Source organism: Dermochelys coriacea, chromosome 1, assembly GCF_009764565.3.
Source record: "Dermochelys coriacea isolate rDerCor1 chromosome 1, rDerCor1.pri.v4, whole genome shotgun sequence".
Taxonomy (NCBI): domain Eukaryota; kingdom Metazoa; phylum Chordata; order Testudines; family Dermochelyidae; genus Dermochelys; species Dermochelys coriacea.
Genome location: NC_050068.2, coordinates 325,460,098 through 325,479,425, shown reverse-complemented (window position 1 = coordinate 325,479,425; position 19,328 = coordinate 325,460,098). Strand labels below are relative to the sequence as shown.

The 19,328-nt window shown below is 45.7% G+C and overlaps 1 protein-coding gene across 5 annotated transcripts in view; it reads left to right on the top strand.

Annotated features, from left to right (window-relative positions):
- BCAP29 (B cell receptor associated protein 29) overlaps positions 1-19,328 on the top strand; it is a 59,598-nt gene that overhangs the window by 30,479 nt on the left and 9,791 nt on the right. The window lies entirely within an intron of this gene.

Below are 19,328 nucleotides of genomic sequence, written 5' to 3'. Positions count from 1 at the left end.
ATTGTAAACAATTATAATGTAACTAAGGCACTAGACTTACAACCTTGAGCTGTTTTAATTCAGTGGGGTAAGTCTTGATTATCAGTTTTATACTGTATAAGAATGCAATTTACAGGTACCAAGATGACCTTTCACATCTTGTAATACATGACTAGGCTTGGAAAATTGTGATTTTTACTTTTTAAAAAATTTTGGTGGATAATATTGATAATTTTTAAGCATTTTTCTGTTATCAATTTAAATTTTCACTTGCAGGAAATTAGAGGGGTTAGACAATAATGACAGAAGTTGAGATTTGTAGAGAGGTTAGCCAGGGCTCGTCTCTCTCCAGGGAAGCGGGGAACCACACTACCTCACTAAATTCGGGAAGATGTCTTGTGGGGAATTAGTTCGGCCGTGAGAGTCTTCCTCTGCAGCCTTTGTGAGGGCAGAACTAAACACAGTAAGCCCAGGCCCTAGGTCAGGGCTGGGCAATAATGAGTCAGGCCCTCAGGCAGGGGCTGAGCAACCACAGTATGTAACAGCAAGCCTAGGGTTAGGAGGGGGCAGTAGTGAGTCAGGCGCTCAGGCAGGGCTGAGCAAAAACCGTATATAACAGCAAACCCAGGCCCTAGGGCAGGGCAGGGCAATGGTGAGTCAGGCCCTCAGGCAGGGGCTGAGCAACCACAGTATAAAACAGCAAGCCCGGGGTCACGGTGGGGCAATGGTGAGTCAAGTGCTCAGGCCCTCAGGCAGGGGCTGAGCAATAACAGTAATCCCAGACCCTTGGCTCCGAAGGGCCTGGGAGAGGGAGAGACTGCCACCCGCGAGTTGGGTGGCAGGGCAGACACAAGCCGTCCCACTCCTCTGTGTCCCAGCCAGGGGCCCTGCTGCTGAGTCAGTGAGGATCCTGGCCGCAACACACTGACATGGGTTCTGGTAGTGCTGCAGCCAGACTAGGGTCGGCTGCCCCCGGGCTACTTCCAGACTCCCCCTCTTGAGGTACCTGGGTCAGAGGGACTCGTCTCTCTCCAGGATGGTGGGGAACCCCACCACCTCACTACCCCCACCCCCACCAAGTCTGGTTCCCACTCGTCGGGGCCAGGGTCTTCCATCCCTCCTAGGTGGGATAGGAAGTCGGCATTCGCATGGTCTTTGCCGGCCCTATGCCAGATGGTGAAAGCATAGGGCTGTAACGCCAGGTACCAGCACATTAGTCTAGTGTTGTTGTTTTTCATTCTGGTTAACCACTGGAATGGGGCATGATCCATGACTAGTGTAAATGGGCCCCTGAGGAGGTTGTATCTCAGGGCATCACAGGCCCATTTCACTGTTAGTGCTTCTTTCTCTATTATCGCGTACTTATTCTCATGGGGGAATAATTTCCAGCTAAGATATAAGACCAGGTGGTCTTCTCTGTCGATTTCTTGGGACAGGACGGTCCCGAGCCCTACCTCCAAGGCCTCTGTGTGGAGGATGAAGTCACCATCCAAGTCCAGGCTATATAGGACTGGCTCCTGACAGAGGCACTCCTTGAGTGTCCGGAAGGTGTCTTTGCATTCTTGGGTCCATGGCATGTGCCGGGGGCTGTCCTTAGTCAAAAATCCCATCAAGGGGGCTGCAATGGATGCGAACTGGGGAATGACTCGCCGATAGTATCCGGTGAGCCCCAGGAATTGTTGCACTTGGTGTATCACGGTGGGCAGGCTGCCAGTGCTTGAACCTTCCCCATGCGGAGTTTCACCCGTCCTCTCCCTATGGTGTATCCAAGGTACGTTGCCTCTTGCTATTCAATGCGACATTTTTTGGATTGGCTGTTAGTGTCAACTTTCACAGGGATCTCGGGACCGCAGCTACCCGTTCCAGGTGGTCCTCCCACTGTGGCTGTAGACTACGACGTCATCCAAACACGCCACTGCATAGTCTTGATGGGGCCATAGGAGGCGGTCCATTAGTTGTTGGAAAGTCGCTGGGACCCCATGGAGGCCGAAGGGCGTCCGTGTAAATTGATAAAGTCCCGTTGGAGTGGTGAACGCCATCTTCTCCTTAGAGATGGGGTCGAGCGGGATCTGCCAGTACCCCTTACTGAGGTCGAGGGTGGTGATGAAATGGGCCTCCCCTAGGCAGCCAAGCAGTTCATCCACACGGGGCATAGGATATGCATCGAACCTTGAGATGGTGTTGACCCGCCGGAAGTCTATGCAAAAGCACCGTGTTCCATCGGGCTTGGGTACCAAGTCCACCGGACTGCGCCACTCACTCTGCCATGGCTCGATGACTCCTAGGGCTAGCATGGCCTGTACTTCCTCCTTGACCTCCTGCCGCATTTGGTGCAGCAGGGGCCTAGTCGTCTCCCGGATTATCTTCCCTGGTTCTGTCTGGATGGCATGATGGGTCAGGGTCAGGTAACCGGGTAGGACCATAAAAGTTCTCCTGAAAGCCTGCAGGAGATATTGGGCTTGCTTTTGCCGCTCCTCCAGGAGCGTGTCACCGAGCTGGTGGCCTGCGGCGTCCTCTGTCAGGGGCATGCGGGGACCCAACTCAGGTTCTAGCAGGTAAGGGTTAATAGGCTCTCCCACTCCCACCATGTCAATAGATTCACGTGATATCGCTGGGTCATCTTGCGCCAGTCAGGCTTGTGAACCTCACAGGTGACGGGCCCAACCTTCTGGACCACCTCATAGGGTCCCTGCCAACAGGCCAGCTGCTTCGATTTGCTCGACAGTAGGAGGAGCAGGACCTGATCATTGGGCTCAAAGGCACGGACCTGCGCTTCCTGGTTATAGGTTCGCTCCTGGGCTTCCTGTGCGGCTTCTAAGTTTTAGCATGCTAGGGCTCCAGCCTGAGTGAGGTGCTCCTGGAGCTGGAGAACGTACTTCAGGAGGCCCTGGGTTGGCGACAGAGACTGCTCCCATGTCTCCCGCATTAAGTCTAATAGGCCCCACGGCGGTGGCCATATCGTACCTCGAATGAGGGAAAATTTTGTTGATCACTGGGGTACCTCGCAGATTGCCAACAGTAAGGGTGGGAGTAGCTGGTCCCAAGGCGTAGTTCCTCTGGGGGGAGCTTGCGCAGCATTTCCTTCAGGGTGCGATCAAATCGTTCCACCAGCCCGTCCGTCTGTGGGTGGTAGACGGAGGTGCATAACTGTTTAACTTGCAGGAGCTCGCATACCTGCTGCAACAGCCGGGAGGTGAAGTTGGTGTCCTGGTCTGTTAGGATTTCCTGGGGCAGGTGCACTTGAGCAAAGACCTTCACTAGTTCGCCGGCAATGGTTTGGTTGGTGGTGCTCCGCAATGGCACGGCCTCGGGAAAATGGGTGGCATAACCAACTATGACCAACACATACTGGAATCCCACGGCACTTCTTGAGAGCGGATCCACCAGATCCATGGCCACCTGCTCAAATGGCATTTCCACTATGGGCATGGGAACCAAAGGGTCCTTGGGTACCCCTGGAGCCACTAATTGGCACTCCGGGCAGGAGCTACAAGAGTTTCTCACCTGGTGAATGCCGGGCCAGAAGAACCGCGTCAAAATCCGAGCAAGGGTCTTTTCATGGCCCAAGTGCCCTGCGGCAGGGATGTCATGTGCAAGTTTCATTACTGCTCGGCTGTGGCACCAGCAGCTGGGCCCGAGGTTCTTCCTTGCGGGGATTCCATTCCACCCCGGTAAAAGACAGTCATGGAGTAGCTCAAACGGGGCCCTGATTTGTGCGATGCGGGTCGATCATGGCCCCATCTAGCGACTGGTTGTCTGTGATTTTAGCAAAAGTTGGTATTAAGTTGGGGTTTGACAGCCAGCCCAGGCAGGGGTCCACGGGTTTCTCGGTCCCTCCCTCAGGTTCCGGGTCCACCACCACCTCCTCCAGTTGGACCTCTGGGCAATCACCTTCCAACGCAGGGGTCGAGCGCAGGATCTCCTTGAAGCCAGCCAGTCATGCCCCAGAATCACCAGGTAGGCTAATCGAGGGGCCAGGCCAACGATCATCCGTCGTGTGACCCTGGCTACCGTTCATGGGATCCGGGCACTGGGGTAGGGCTGCACGTCGCCATGGATGCATTGTAGACGGATCGTCCCCAGGTGGGGTCGACCCAGGGCCCCAAGGTCTGACGGATTAGCGCCTGGCCACAGCCCAAATCAGTCAGGGCCAGGGTTGGGTGGTCCCCGACAACTACCGGAACCATGATCTTGGGGACCTGTGGCAGCCGGGCCCAGGTCTTTCCTGCACAGATGTGGCCAAAGCTGCATTCCATCTCAGTGCAGTCGCGCTGGAAGTGTCCATATTTCCCACATAAAAAACAGGGCCTGAGTTCTGGGCGACCACCCTGGGTGGGGGCTCCCATCAGGCCCCTGGGAGGACTCCGATTGGTCCTAGGGATGCTCGGCATGGGGGGGTGGTGCAGATCCTTGTCAAGGTGGGAGTTCGGGGCATCTGGCCCGGAGCGAGCCTCTTGCCCGCAGGGAAGACTCTGAACTTTGGTCTGAGCCCCCTTTCTTTTCAGGGTTAGGGCACTCTGGCTCTGGGGGGTGGGTTCTGGTAGCTGGCCCCACCAGCGCTTCGGCCATGAGGAAGTCTTCCATCAAGGCAGCGGCTAGCGTTGCTGGCTGATGGTGAAGCACCCCCCTTCGTCATTCCAGGAAGATGTAGATGAACTGTTCTAAAACAATTTGTTCTGTGACCTCGTCCATGGTCCTCCTCTCCAGCTGTAGTCTCCGCTTACACGCTTCCTTCAGCCCTTGGGCCACCAACCAGGATCTGGTATATGTGGGGTAGGTTTGGCTCCAGAACCACTGCCGAAAGATTTCTGGGCTGACATCCAAGACGTCCAGGATTGCTGCCTTTACCTTGCTATAGTCCCTTGCATCCTCCATAGACAGCCCTCTGTACGCTGTTTGGGCTGTCCTGGTCAAGTACGGGGCCAAGAGAGTGGCCCATTGGTCAGGAGCCCACCCTGCAACCAGTGCCACTCTTTCAAAAATTACCAAAAAGGCTTCGGGGTTGTCATTGGGTCCCATCTTAGTCAGCCACACCAGTGCAGTGGTGCGGGGTGACACAGCTGTGGCTGGGGCTCCGTGGGGCGAGGCAGTACCATCGTCAGCTGCTGCAGGTATTGCCGCTGTTGTTCCTGGTTTTAAACCCCCAGGTCCCAAATTAGCTGCTGTTGCTGTCCTCCCAGCTGCTGGAGTTAGGCCTCCTGCTGTCGCTGCTGGCTCTCGATCAGGAGCTTGATAAGTTTGTCCATATCTATGGCTCTTTCTGGGGTACGTTCCCCCCAGACCCTTTCTCACAGCAGTTGAGGGATCATGCCCACATTCTCCACCACATGTAGAGAGGTTAGCTGGGGCTCGTCTCTTTCCAGGGCAGCGGGGAACCACACTGCCTCACTAAATTCGGGAAGCTGTCTTGTGGGGAATTAGTTGGGCCGTGGGAGTCTTCCTCTGCGGCTTTTGTGAGGGCAGAACTAAACACAGTAAGCCCAGGCCCTAGGTCAGGGCGGGGCAATAGTGAGTCAGGCCCTCAGGCAGGGGCTGAGCAACAACAGCATATAACTGTAAGATCAGGCCCTTGGCTCCAAAGGGCTTGGGAGAGGAGGAGACTGTCACTGGCAAGTTGGGTGGCAGGGGGGACGCAGGCCCTCCCACTCCACTGTGGCCCTAGCAGCGGCAGAAGACGTGCTGCTGAGTCAGTGGGGATCCTGGCTGCAACACACTGACATGGGTTAGGCAGTGCTGCAGCCAGACTAGGGTCAGCTGCTCCCGAGCTACTTCCAGACTCCCCCTCTTGAGGTACCTGGGTCAGGGTGGTGTCCTCAGGGAGGTCCAGCACCATGGGTTCCTCGGGATAGCTGGCGATGGCCAAGCTCGGCAACTCCTCCAGGTAGCTGGCGCAGGGCAGGTTGGGCCAGTACTTGGGTTTATCGCAGGCTGCTGGGGTTTCCCAATCACGAGCTAGGCTGGAGGTGTCTGGCCTCCCTGGCAGCTGCCCTCTGTGAGCTCTGGGGTCGGGCCTTGCCTGACCCAGTGCCATGCCTGATCCTCTAGGGGGCGGGCTCAGAGCTCCCTGACTCCTCCCACTCTGATGTCCAGAGGGACTCCTCTCTCCAGGGAGGCGGAGAACCACACCGCCTCACTACAAGGTTCAAAAAGTTAGTCTTATAACTGTTAAAACACAAATTGTCAATATCAGATGTCAACATATACAAAGAAAATATCCTTAAGTTCTCAAACAGCATTTTTCTTTCTTTGCCTATCTATACATTTTGATTAGCATTGATGGAACATTTTTCATTAGTTTGTGTGTCCAGTTAAATTGACATTAACCTATATTTACTGATACAAATCTTATCCTTCCAAGCCTATGTATAATCTTCCTGCTCATACCAAAAAATAGATGCTATATGAAAAGTTTATTCGGTACAATGTGTCTTTTAAACCACAGATACAAGGTAAGCATTTACTGGAATTCTGACTCTGTGTGTGTGTGTGTGTGTGTGTTTTAACTGTAGACATTAGCTTTTCTTTTTTCTTTTTTTTTCTTTTTTTTTTTTTTAAATGGGGGGGATGATGTGCTTTGAAGCATGACACCATATGTTATCAGCTACCATGTTTAAGGTTTAGACTGTCAGAACTGCTTTCTTGGTTAATTGACACTGAGATAAAAGCAGATTTTACCTGTTTGAAGATGTCCTATTTGGATCTTTCAAGGTGTATGATATTTATGAACACCCACCCATCTGAAATTAATGTTTTAGATAACATCACTTGTGACCTTGTGAAGATCAAATCGACACAATCTAGTCCAAAAATATTTTTCCTTGACGATGTACAAAATGCTGTTACCATAAGGTAGCAGCTCTCATGAGATCACAGAGTGGTGAGTGCCCTGGCTAGAGTAGTGTGCCTCTATTAAACTGTAAGAATAGAAACTCTAAATGCTTAATGAATCATAGCTGTCAGTTCTAAACCTAAAGACAAATTAAAACAGCAGCCACAGCTGTTTTTAGTTGGGCTTGATGCATTAATACAGCAAGAATCCATTATTTTGAATGGAGGGGGTCTCCTTTACCCTTTTCCCTGCCAGGCAGGTTTGATTGTGGGTTCTCCCCCCTGCTGTTTCCTTACAGAAAGGGAAGAAAGGCTTCCTTTGAAGTGACAAGCTCATTGAAAGGAGAATGTAAATGCATATGTGTATTTATATTGGCAGGGTATAGCCTTAATATATACGATAAGCTTTTTAGCCAGGAATGTAATAGAAAGCTGGGGTGAAAGTAGGTTTATCACATGCCATCTCAGCTGCAGTCCCTGTGGGGGTTTTGGGGGATGTCCTTCAGCTAAAGTGCACCAAAAATAAGCCTCCACAAATTCAATTTAAGAAGTTGTATTGTGAGGAATCAGTTTCTGACACCGTCATATGCACAGGTTTAAAATTTGGTTAATAACCATGGGGAGACTCCTAGGCACTACAATAATACAAATAATAAAGGTCATCCTGCCAGGGTATGTCTCTACACTAGATTTTTTTTTCTTAACCTTGAATTGGTTAATTGCTACTTAACTTGAGGTGCTCAACATGAATGTAAAAGCTAATGTGGGCACACCCCACATGTTTGATCCAGGCTATATTTTTTTCAATTTTTATCTCAAGTTATTGAGGTATGTCTTGTAAAATTTCAGAATATAACTTCCTTAAAACTGAGCAGTGGAATGTGAAACTTCATAGTTTTTAAAAGTAAGACCAGTGCATTAAAACAAGTTTTTCAGTGCGTTATTTTTAATAATCTCAACTTTGATCTTGCTTATCTGTGTTGCGCTTTGGTGAGCGCATATGACTGAAAAATCTTTGAAAAACCTTCTATTTCTTCCTTTGTATTTGCATAGTTGCAAGGTAATGTCTCTTTGAAGTTTCCTTTTACCTAATCAAGACAGACCTAAACCACAAACAAAATTAATGGAAAAAACCTTTATGGTTTTTCCTAGCCTTATTTTGGTAAAATGTGGTATGGTTTGACTGCTTTAGAAGACTGTTTTGCTCTTTGAATGGCAAACTGTGTACAGAGCATATTACACCAAGCGATTCCAGACATCTCTTGCTGTAATATGAAGCTGTTCATGAAACACTTTGTACATAATTATGGAATCCTGTGAGTGGTTCATTTGCATTAAACAGTGGCAGTATATTAAGGCACCCTAGTGCTGCCGTACTTAAAGTTCCTGTCAGAGCATTTAGAACTAAAATCCTTCTGTTTGACATTTTAATAATAGAATTTTGTATCCAGATCAACACACTAACTTTATGGGAAAGGTGAACTTTGATGGTTTTGGTTCAACTTGAGATCTTTCTGAATTTTCTACTGGGATCCAAATACTGAGGGGGTGTTTTTTGGAGGCAATCTGAGGAGCAGTCTCTTAATCATGTGAAAACTACAAACTGGTGCGTCAGTTTAGAACACACCATTTTTCCTAGAGAAAACAAGGCCAGAATTCTAGATAAGGGGTTACCTAAATCTGGGAAAAAGTTGGAGAGGAAGTGACAGAGATTTCAGACAGTTTTTTTGTTGTGTTTTGTTCTGGTTTTCCCATCCCCATTTAGGCCTCTTTTTTTAGCAATGCTATGGAAGTGAAGGGAAGGGGGCTTTTATTTTTCTTTATTGCAGACCCACATACTGAGGGCTTTACAGGCACCCAGCAGTGGGTTAGCTAGGACTTTCACAGCCTAAGTCCATTTTTAGCATACCTGGACATGTAATTACATGTCCTTAGAGAGAAGTTCTGAGATGGCAGTTTATAGATGCACATGCATATTATGAAGACTGTTTCACTACTATCTTAAAATGACTGACTGCTGGCAGAATTTAGTAGTGGTGATGTAGACCTGATGATCATGAGTGACTGACTGTCTTCTGGTATGATTTTCTATATAAAGCCAAAAAAATGAATCCAGATATAATAAAATATTTCTCCTTTTGCACATAGGTGCATTTCAAGACTATAATTGCTTATAATAGGAAAATTTTCATCTAAATTCTCAAGGGCTCTCAACCTGTCTGCTAGCACTGTACTTATTACCTTTTGCATGTAAACAAGTTTACTTATGGAAAACTTGTACATACAAATTTGCAAGGGCACTTCTCAAGGCTATTTCTGAAATTGTGAAGTTTCTTTGGTGTGTTTTAGTTTCCTAAATTTCAATCAATAGTAAACATAATAAACCTACGTACTGAACAACATAATACACTATTTTGCTAATGCCATAAATTATCTAAAAACCCCCAGTGTAATAATTGGTCTGAGTTTAATTTGCAGGACTTTCGTTCTCTTAGCCACCCTTTTCATGAATGGATTAGAAAAGTCTTGCCTAGTTGAATACATTTAAATGACTATATATTAACCAGGCATTTGTCTTATCCATCCTTTCTCACTTATGGATCCTGTACTTTAGGGAGCTATTGAAATGAAGTATTTGTTGTTCATGACCATGGTACCTTTTCTGAGGGAATACAAGCAGAATTGACCTACTCCTTTTCCTCCTCAACTCACCTTGCCTTCTGCAGGCACTGCACTAACATCTAGTAAAAGCTACAGCTTTATTTACACATAACAAAAAGTTGTTGTATGGATTGACCAGTATTAATCAAGCATTGCAGCAGAACAGATCCCTGCCAAATTCCTCAGTAATACGTGAACATCTCGTTATAATGCTCAATTCTATATGATTTGCACCAAATGTTCTGCCTGTATCTGAGAGCATGACAACCCTTCTGCTCTTCCATTCCTATATATTTTCATTAAATATGACCCTTCTTCCATACTAGACTCCATCCATATCAAAGCTGTTCCACTACACAGAATAAGAAATCCAAAATAAGAGGACACAGAACACCACTGACATGTCTCTCTTTTTTCCTGTCAACCTTCCAGCCACAATAAGCAAAGGGGGTAACATATCTGTCTTTTTCGTTGTTTAATGTGGCATTCATGTTTTGCAAAATGTTTAAAGTGTGTGTGGGGGGGAGAATTTTGAACTTGATATGTAAATTTTCAAAAGTGCATTTAGTACTTCGAAGCCTAAGTTTGTCACTTTTGAAAATGAGATTTCGGGTATGTCTACACTGCAGCTGGGACTCATGTTAACTTAGTTCAAGCTAATGTGCTAAAAGTAACAGTGGGGACGTTGCATTACTGGCTGAGACTTGGGCTGGCAGCCTGAGTTCAAGCGAGCCTGACCCCCTAGGTCCAAACTCACACAGCCCAAGCTGCCTCCAGTATTGCAATCTCCACACAGACATTTTTAACACACTAGCTCAAGGTGAGCTAGCGCAAGTCTGTCTGCCCACACTGGGAATCTCATCTCCTGGCTGCCGTGTAGACATATCTTCAGGTGCTTTTGAACACATTACACACACACACACACACACACACACACACACACACACACACACACACACACACACACACACACACACACACACACACTCTAAAAAGAATTCAAAATAGTTCTCAGAGGCTGAAGGAGGGGTGGGAGGGGAAGAAAGGAAAAAGATGCTGTTGAAACAGGATCCTGGATCCTTTAAATAGATTTGGTTTGTGTACAAAATAACCGTAACAAGAACATTGTGTTGCTAGTTCTCCAGGTTTTATGGGAGAAAGTAAGGGATGGTTTTGGCCAATCTAGTTTTAAAATACACATACCATTTCAAGACCTATACAATTACAATATACATACATTATACATACATACACATACACAATAATACATTATTACAATCATTCGTTCATTTTTTTTAATTTAAAATAAATTGATGCAAGATTGTTCAAGATTTGAAAGGTATGAACAAGAAATGGGGACACATGAAAGCATTTGATAAATTTTATCACTACCAGTGAGAGTTCAGTTTGGGCATTATGTAGGTTTTTGTTTAAAAGAGACGGGGGCAGAGACGACACGGGCGGGGGGGAATGTGGGGTCGTCCCCCCCCAGATTTGCTGTTTCGCTTGTACTAAGTACGCTCATTAACACTGCAGAAGGTGGCTGCCCTCACTCTGTGCCTTCCCACCCCTGTTGTCGGCAGGCACGGGTCATCTCTGGGTGGGGTTAGAACAGGCTGAAGGGATGTGTGAAAATGCCCTTTACATGAAAACCTTCACAGGATCTCAAAACATTTTACAAAAGTGAGTAAACATCGGTTTCCATCTACAAATGGAGAAATTGAGATACAAGAAGGTTAAGTGACCAGGTCAGGTCACATGTTGAGCTATTGGCAGAGCTAGGTATACAAGACAAGCCCACCATGCTCCCATCCTTTTGCTTTAACCTCTAGACCATAACTTTATTAAGAGGCATCCCATACAATGTAGTACATGTTATAGCTGAGTATTTCTGGTTATAGTTTTTCAAAGGGATATCATTAACCCTGGTGAGAAGGGCTTTTGCAGTGCCTGCCTGTCTACTTAAGCACCTTGTTAAGATGTTATGAAGTCCCTCTGCAAGGGAGAAACTTAATTTGAATTTGATAAACATTTTATCCCATTGCTTGGAATTGCTCACTCAATGTAAAAACAGTGAAAATGCTGGGGGGAGGGGAGCTAAGTGAATTAGTTTTTAATGAAGAATTAACATTTCTGAAAAAAGAAAAGGAGTACTTGTGGCACCGTAGAGACTAACAAATTTATTAGAGCATAAGCTTTCGTGAGCTACAGCTCATTTCATCGGATGCATTTGGTGGAAAAAACAGAGGAGAGATTTATACACACACAGAGAACATGAAACAATGGGTTTATCATACACACTGTAAGGAGAGTGATCACTTAAGATAAGCCATCACCAGCAGCAGGGGGGGGAAAGGAGGAAAACCTTTCATGGTGACAAGCAAGGTAGGCTAATTCCAGCAGTTAACAAGTATATCAGAGGAACAGTGCAGGGTGGGGTGGGGGAGAGAAACATGGGGAAATAGTTTTACTTTGTGTAATGACTCATCCATTCCCAGTCTCTATTCAAGCCTAAGTTAATTGTATCCAGTTTGCAAATTAATTCCAATTCAGCAGTCTCTCGTTGGAGTCTGTTTTTGAAGCTTTTTTGTTGAAGGATAGCCACTCTTAGGTCTGTGATCGAGTGACCGGAGAGATTGAAGTGTTCTCCAACTGGTTTTTGAATGTTATAATTCTTGACGTCTGATTTGTGTACATTGGCCAAACTGGACAGTCTCTACGTAAAAGAATGAATGTTTGTTAGTCTCTGAGGTGCCACCAGTACTGCTTTTCTTTCTCCTTACGGTGTGTATGATAAACCCATTGTTTCATGTTCTCTGTGTGTGTATATAAATCTCTCCTCTGTTTTTTCCACCAAATGCATCCGATGAAGTGAGCTGTAGCTCACGAAAGCTTATGCTCTAATAAATTTGTTAGTCTCTAAGGTGCCACAAGTACTCCTTTTCTTTTTGCGAATACAGACTAACACGGCTGCTACTCTGAAACCTAACATTTCTGAAGGATGTGTTTCTGATTAGAGCACAGTACTGAGAGTCAGGAGATCTGAGTATTACTCCCAGCTCTACAACTGGCTTGCTGTTATCTCGGACAAATCACTTTAGCCTGTCTGTGCCTTATTTTCCCTTCCTGGAAAATGTTTTGCAAATACACATTGAGATCCTCTAAAGAAAGTGGCCCTTCACATAATCTTTCAAACTACGTAAGTGCAAAGTATTAGCAATTTAAAAAAAAAATTACCTTGCAACCAACACTGATAAGTTTTAATTACTGCATGAATTATCTGGTAGCAAAGCCATTTCCCTAGTAAAGGATTAATAGTTTGGACAGGGGAAGAGCCTAAGAATTGCTGTGATGAGCTGGTCTGCCACTTCTGTGGAGAGGAATATGTGGTAGGAACACTGCAGCGTTTCCAGTTAGGGTGGAGAAGCCCTCTTAGAACAATTCCAGTCCTCTTCTGTGGCCCAGACAAGAGCATCCTACCCTTGCCCAGTTGAGTTTTTAAAGCAGGGATTTGGGTACAGAGACTTTGATGAGAGTGGGAGGTGCTGAACATGTTCTTAAAACTACACTTTTCAATGCATGTGGTTGGTCACCAGTCCAACATAAGTATTTTCATAACTTTATAAGGACAATAAGGAATTTTTAAAATATAGTAGGAACAAAAAAAATCCTGACAATGGTAGAATTATCACCAATAATGCAGAAAATGTAGAGGTCTTCAGTAAATATTTGTTATTTATTTGGAGTAAAACAGATGATACGGTCTCCTCATACGGTGAAACACACTTTCCATTTCACTAATATCTCTGGAGGATGTTAAACAGAAGCTGCTAAAGTCAGATACTTTAAAATCAGCAGGTCCAGGTGACTTGCATTCAAGAGTTTTAAAAGAACTGGATGAGGAGCTCTGGACTGTTAATGTTGATTTTCAATAAGTCTTGGAGCACTGGGGAAGTTCCAGAAGACTGAAAGTCGGCTAGTTTGTCAGTTTTTTAAAAGGTGAACAGGATGACCTAGGTAATTATAGATCTGTCAGCCTGACATCAATCCCAGTCAAGATAATGGAGCAGCTGGTACAGGACTCAATTAATAAAGAACTAAAGGAAGGTAATGAAATTAATTCAAATCAACATGGTTTATGGAAAATAGATGTGATCAAACTAACTTAATATCTGGTTCAGATGAGGTTACAAGTTGGTTGATAAAGGTAATAGTGTTGACGTAATATACTTAGGCTTGTGTAAGGCATTTGACTTGGTACTGCATAACATTTTGATTAAAAAACTAGAATGATATAAAATTAGCACACATTAAATAAATTGAAAACTGGCTGATAGTTAAATTTTTAGACCAGTAAACAAGGAATCATCATTGAGCAGTTTTGCTTTCATAAAGGTTAGTTCTTACTTCTATTTAACATTTTTATCAATGACCTGGAAGAAGACATAAAATCATCAGTGATCGAGTTTGCAGGTAACACAAAAGTCAGGGGAGTTTTAAATAATGAAGAGCACCAGTCACTGATACAAAGCAATCTGGATCACTTGGTAAATTGGGCACAAGCAAACTGTTTTAATACAGCTTAAATCTATGCATCTGTTAACAAAGAATGAAGACCATACTTACAGGATGGGGATATCTATCCTAGGAATCAGTGATTCTGAAAAAGATTTGGAGGTTGTGGTGGATAATCAGGTGAACATGAACTCCCAGTGTTATGCTATGGCCAAAAGAGCTAATGTGATCCTGGGAGAATCTTGAGTAGGAATAGAGGTTATTTTACCTCTGAATTTGGCACTAGTGCGACCGCGACCTTGCTGGAATATTGTGTCCAGTTCTGCTGTCCACAATTCAAGAAATATGTTGATAAATTGGAGTAGGTTCAGAGAAGAGCCACAAGAACAATAAAGGATTAGAAAACCTGCCTTATAGTGATAGTGTGAAGGAGCTCCATCTGTTTTGCTTGACAAAGAGGAGGTTAAGGGGTAACTTGATTACACATAAATACATGGAGAACAAATATTTAATAGTGGGTTCTTCAATCAAGCAGAGAAAGGCATAACATGATCCAGTGGCTGGAAGTTGCACCTGGACAAATTCAGATAGGAAATAAGGCTTATATTTTTAATGGTAAGAGTAATTAACTATTGGAAGAATTTACCAAGGCATATGCTGACCATTTAAAAATCAAGTTTGGATGTTTTTCTAAAAGATATAGTCTAGGAATTATTTTGGGGAAGTTCTATGGCCTGTATTTAGACAGGAAGTCAGAGTAGATTATGGTCCCTTCTGGCCTTATAGATGCACAGATTCTAAGTGCCTTTATGTCACTATAAGGATTTTTCTTTGGGCTTTTTCCCTTTTAAAAAAATACCTTGGAAAAGCTTGTAACACAATCCTAGCATGCAAATAACAGTGTAATTTTAGCTACATTGTGCACATTTTCTACAATATTCTGGTTAAATGTATTTGTTCACTGATATTGTCATAAAATTCATATTGTAGAACATGAGCATGTCCAGTGCAGCTAAGTTAATGATTCAGACATTATTACTGTAGGTGGGGATTTACCATAGGGTTGATTGGACAGCAATGTGTGGCTCACAGGGAGGTATTCAGAAAAGGTAGTGGGGAAATAACTCTGCAAAGGCAGCACAATTCTTCTCATAAGAATTATAGAATATCAGGGTTGGAAGGGACCTCAGGAGGTCATCTAGTCCAACCCCCTGCTCAAAGCAGGACCAATCCCCAACTAAATCATCCCAGCCAGGGCTTTGTCAAACCTGACCTTAAAAACGTCTAAGGAAGGAGATTCCACCACCTCCCTAGGTAATGCATTCCAGTGTTTCACCACCCTCCTAATGAAAAACTTTTTCCTAATATCCAACCTAAACCTCACCCACTGCAACTTGAGACCATTACTCCTTGTTCTGTCATCTGCTACCACTGAGAACAGTCTAGATCCATCCTCTTTGGAACCCCCTTTCAGGTAGTTGAAAGCAGCTATCAAAAGCCCCCTCATTCTTCTCTTCTGCAGACTAAACAATCCCAGTTCCCTCAGCCTTTCCTCATAAGTCATGTGTTCCAGTCCCCTAATCCATCCCGATGAGTCGAAAGAATAGTAAATATGGCAGGCGACCAGCTTGGCTTAATGGTGAAATCCTAGCGGATCTTAAACATAAAAAAGAAGCTTACAAGAAGTGGAAGGTTGGACATATGACCAGGGAAGAGTATAAAAATATTGCTCGGGCATGTAGGAAAGATATCAGGAGGGCCAAATCGCACCTGGAGCTGCAGCTAGCAAGAGATGTCAAGAGTAACAAGAAGGGTTTCTTCAGGTATGTTGGCAACAAGAAGAAAGCCAAGGAAAGTGTGGGCCCCTTACTGAATGAGGGAGGCAAGCTAGTGACAGAGGATGTGGAAAAAGCTAATGTACTCAATGCTTTTTTTGCCTCTGTTTTCACTAACAAGGTCAGCTCCCAGACTGCTGTGCTGGGCATCACAAAATGGGGAAGAGATGGCCAGCCCTCTGTAGAGATAGAGGTGGTTAGGGACTATTTAGAAAAGCTGGACGTGCACAAGTCCATGGGGCCGGACGAATTGCATCCGAGAGTGCTGAGGGAATTGGCGGCTGTGATTGCAGAGCCCTTGGCCATTATCTTTGAAAACTCGTGGCGAACGGGGGAAGTCCCGGATGACTGGAAAAAGGCTAATGTAGTGCCCATCTTTAAAAAAGGGAAGAAGGAGGATCCTGGGAACTACAGGCCGGTCAGCCTCACCTCAGTCCCTGGAAAAATCATGGAGCAGGTCCTCAAAGAATCAATCCTGAAGCACTTAGAGGAGAGGAAAGTGATCAGGAACAGTCAGCATGGATTCACCAAGGGAAGGTCATGCCTGACTAATCTAATCGCCTTTTATGATGAGATTACTGGTTCTGTGGATGAAGGAAAAGCAGTGGATGTATTGTTTCTTGACTTTAGCAAAGCTTTTGACACGGTCTCCCACAGCATTCTTGTCAGCAAGTTAAGGAAGTATGGGCTGGATGAATGCACTATAAGGTGGGTAGAAAGCTGGCTAGATTGTCGGGCTCAACGGGTAGTGATCAATGGCTCCATGTCTAGTTGGCAGCCGGTGTCAAGTGGAGTGCCCCAGGGGTCGGTCCTGGGGCCCGTTTTGTTCAATATCTTCATAAATGATCTGGAGGATGGTGTGGATTGCACTCTCAGCAAATTTGCGGATGATACTAAACTGGGAGGAGTGGTAGATACGCTGGAGGGGAGGGATAGGATACAGAAGGACCTAGACAAATTGGAAGATTGGGCCAAAAGAAATCTAATGAGGTTCAATAAGGATAAGTGCAGGGTCCTGCACTTAGGATGGAAGAATCCAATGCACCGCTACAGACTAGGGACCGAATGGCTCGGCAGCAGTTCTGCGGAAAAGGACCTAGGGGTGACAGTGGACGAGAAGCTGGATATGAGTCAGCAGTGTGCCCTTGTTGCCAAGAAGGCCAATGGCATTTTGGGATGTATAAGTAGGGGCATAGCGAGCAGATCGAGGGACGTGATCGTTCCCCTCTATTCGACACTGGTGAGGCCTCATCTGGAGTACTGTGTCCAGTTTTGGGCCCCACACTACAAGAAGGATGTGGATAAATTGGAAAGAGTACAGCGAAGGGCAACAAAAATGATTAGGGGTCTAGAGCACATGACTTATGAGGAGAGGCTGAGGGAGCTGGGATTGTTTAGTCTGCAGAAGAGAAGAATGAGGGGGGATTTGATAGCTGCTTTCAACGACCTGAAAGGGGGTTTCAAAGAGGATGGCTCTAGACTGTTCTCAATGGTAGCAGATGACAGAACGAGGAGTAATGGTCTCAAGTTGCAATGGGGGAGGTTTAGATTGGATATTAGGAAAAACTTTTTCACTAAGAGGGTGGTGAAACACTGGAATGCGTTACCTAGGGAGGTGGTAGAATCTCCTTCCTTAGAGGTTTTTAAGGTCAGGCTTGACAAAGCCCTGGCTAGGATGATTTAACTGGGACTTGGTCCTGCTTTGAGCAGGGGGTTGGACTAGATGACCTTCTGGGGTCCCTTCCAACCCTGATATTCTATGATTCTATGATTCTAATCATTTTTGTTGCCCTCCGCTGGACATTTTCCAATTTTTGCACATCCTTCTTGTAATGTGGGGCCCAAAACTGGACTCAGTACTCCAGATGAGGCCTCACGAATGTCGAATAGAGGGGAATGATCACGTCTCTCAATCTGCTGGCAAAGCCCCTTTTGTATAGCACAAAATGCCATTGGCCTTCTTGGCAACAAGGGCACACTGTTGACTCATAGCCAGCTTCTCGTCCACTATAACCCCTAGGTCTTTTTCTGCAGAACTGCTGCCTAGCCATTCGGTCCCTAGTCTGTAGTGGTGCGTGGGATTCTTCCATCCTAAGTGCAGGACTCTGCACTTGTTCTTGTTGAACCTCATCAGATTTCTTTTGGCCCAATACTCTAATTTGTCTAGGTCCCCCTGTATCCTATCCTTACCCTCCAGCGTATCTACCACTCCTCCCAGTTTAGTGTCATCTGCAAACTTGCCGAGGGTGCAGTTCACGCCATCCTCCAGATCATTAATGAAGATATTGAACAAAACCAGCCCCAGGACCGACCCTTGGGGCACTCCGCTTGATACCGACTGCCAACTAGACATGGAGCCATTGATCACTACCCGTTGAGCCCGACAACCTAGCCAGCTTTCTATCCACCTTATAGTCCATTCATCCAGCGCATACTACTTTAACTTGCTGGCAAGAATACTGTGGGAGACCATATCAAAAGCTTTGCTAAAGTCAAGGAATAACACCCACTGCTTTCCCCTCATCCACAGACCCAGTTATCTCGTCATAGAAGGCAATTACATTAGTCAGGCGTGACTTGCCCTTGGTGAATCCATGCTGACTGTTCTTGATCACTTTCCTCTAAGTGCTTCAGAATTGATTCCTTGAGGACCTGCTCCATGATTTTTCCAGGGACTGAGGTGAGGCCTACTGGCCTGCAGTTCCCAGGATCCTCCTTCTTTCCTTTTTTAAAGATGGGCACTATATTAGCCTTTTTCCAGTCGTCTGGGACTTCCCCCGATCGCCATGAGTTTTCAAAGATAATGACCAATGGCTCTGCAATCACATCCTCCAACTCCTTTAGCACTCTTGGTTGCAACGCATCCGGCCCCATGGACTTGTGCTCGTTCAGCTTTTCTAAATAGTCCCGAACCACTTCTTTCTCCACAAAGGGCTGGTCACTTCCTCCCCATGTTGTGCTGCCCAGTGCAGTAGTCTGGGAGCTGACCTTGTTCGTGAAGACAGAGGCAAAAAAAGCATTGAATACATTAGCTTTTTCCACATTCTCTGTCACGAGGTTGCCTCCCTCATCAGTAAGGGGCCCACACTTTCCTTGATTTTCTTGTTGCTAACATACCTGAAGAAACCCTTCTTGTTACTCTTAATATCCCTTGCTAGCTGCAACTCCAAGTGTGATTTGACCTTCCTGATTTCACTCCTGCATGCCCGAGCAATATTTTTACTCTTGCCTGGTCATTTGTCCAATCTTCCATTTCTTGTAAGCATCTTTTTTGTGTTTAAGATCAGCAAGGATTTCACTGTGAAGCCAAGCTGGTTGCCTGCCATATTTACTGTTCTTTCTAAACATCGGGATGGTTTGTCCCTGTAACCTCCATAAGGATTCTTTAAAATACAGTCAGGTCTCCTGGACTCCTTTCCCCCTCATGTTGTTCTCCCAGGGGATCCTTCCCATCAGTTCCCGGAGGGAGTCAGTCTGCTTTTCTGAAGTCCAGGGTCCATATTCTGCTGC